At 38.3% G+C, this 1999-nt stretch overlaps 1 protein-coding gene across 4 annotated transcripts in view; it reads left to right on the top strand.

The window, feature by feature from the left end:
* The window catches only part of LOC107723425 (zinc fingers and homeoboxes protein 2-like), a 21774-nt gene that overhangs the window by 10939 nt on the left and 8836 nt on the right, over positions 1 to 1999 (top strand). The gene's annotated exons all lie outside the window — the stretch shown is intronic.

Below are 1999 nucleotides of genomic sequence, written 5' to 3' on the forward strand. Positions count from 1 at the left end.
TCTGCAAGGTTTGTGAAATTAAATGTTCATTAGTCATTCAAAGATTTGTTTAAATTATATAAATGCGTATTTGCTGAATGCTGATGGCAAATGAGAAAGTATTATAATGTTTGCCTTTCTATTACTAATATTAAAGCAATCGTTATAATACTTTTTTGTATACATTTTAATAACTTTGTTTAACAGTTCTATCTGATTATTAGATAGACTTCTGTCCATTTTAGACAGAACTGAATGACGACACTGCTCACATTCTCCCTCTTGTTCGCTACAAGAGGGAGAATGTGAGCAGTGTGCGCTCAGGCGCTGGCGTTCACTCAGCCGTCAAAATAAAAGTCCCGCCTCGAACACAATCGGCCAACCAGAAAAACTTATCGGCCTTGGCGATATATCGGTCGACCACTAATAGTGACCCATTTCAAACTAATGCAATGTAATAGGGTTGGGCCGATAGACGATGCCATCATCCATCGCCGATGGCTGACATGTTGAGCCGGCATCGTGATTCCCCACGACCCCCCCCAGGGCTCTACGCTTACTTTTCTTTTTAGGAGCACCTTCTAATCAATAATCCAAAATGGAATGAATCAAGTGACTGTCTTTATGAATGGGTAATCATGAATCACTGACTCACTAGATTCGTTTAAAAACGCCCGTTCATTCATAAACGAAACACCGCTATGTTTGAATGGAGATGTTCAGCGGCTCCGCTGTCTTTGTTTTAAACTATTTTCGACGACAAAATGGAGCAAAATCAGACAATAGTGTTATAGTCAGACAATGTAAGTCACTTAATATTAACTTCTTGTTTATTGAACTGTTGTATTAAATCAGTATCACATTTACAAACTCCCTTAAAAATCATTAAAAGCTGTCACTCATCTTAGTTCATCGCGAGCTCACATTTATAATCAACGAAGCTCTCTACACTGCGCAATGAATCTCTTATTTACACCCTGTCTACACTTTGCTTATGAAAGGATTCGTGAGATATGTCTGTGATACATTACTCAACACTGCAAAAACACGTAGAAACCTTTGAAGCTCCCCTGAGCGCAATCACAAATATGATGATGATCTGGTCAGTCGCACTGGTGCTCCTAAAATTTTTTTCATAGTCTCACGCAGTAGTTTTCAGTCACAAATGCGACTGAAATGGTCGCACTGTAGAGCCCTGCCCCCCTCTCTAACCCGCCCGCAAAAAACATCTTAATTAATCACATAATATTGCCCAGTGTAATGCATGGCATGCTTTAAATTTCCGCGCAGTTGCTTCAAATAATTGTTTTCTTCTAATTACTTAATAACATAATGAAGTTGTTCCCGATCACCATGGGCGTCACTAGGCCATTTTTAGGGGGGCTCAGCCCTAAAATTTTGCGATTAGCTCTATACTTCGATCGGACTCCTCCCCGTCTTTCAGAGCATTCTTTTTCAATCAGCAGACCGTGGCGGCGCAGAGCGAGAAACAGAGGACAAGGTGTGTGTTTAACGATAGATTTATAATATCTGCATCTGTGCAGTTCTGTTCTTTGTCATAAATACAGTTTACAAAATATCAATCGGTTCCCCATCTACTGTAGCCTAAGTTTTCGCTGCGTTCACCCCTCATCACACCACAGCTTTTTCCTCCAGTGAAAATGAAGCACATATGAATGCATACTTTATAAAACAATCATGTTGCCATTTTCATTTGAAAATGTAACTTTCAGTGTAATACATTTTCCAGTGCATGTGGCAAAAAGGTTTGCATACTTGAGCTAAGGAAAGAGGGTTGTACTAGAAATGCAAACAGTAAAATTTTGTGTGTGTACAGTAAACAGGTGTGTGTGTGTGAGAGAGAGATCATGAAGACTTGTATTTTGCTTATTCAGTTATATGTTATACCTATCTATGCAATACAGTGGAATACTGCACTTTTTGGTATATACATTTAGCATAACACCCCTATTAGTCAAACATTATATATATATATATATATATATATATATATATATAT

Source organism: Sinocyclocheilus rhinocerous, unplaced genomic scaffold (genome assembly GCF_001515625.1).
Source record: "Sinocyclocheilus rhinocerous isolate Xijiao unplaced genomic scaffold, SAMN03320098_v1.1 scaffold241, whole genome shotgun sequence".
Classification (NCBI taxonomy): domain Eukaryota; kingdom Metazoa; phylum Chordata; class Actinopteri; order Cypriniformes; family Cyprinidae; genus Sinocyclocheilus; species Sinocyclocheilus rhinocerous.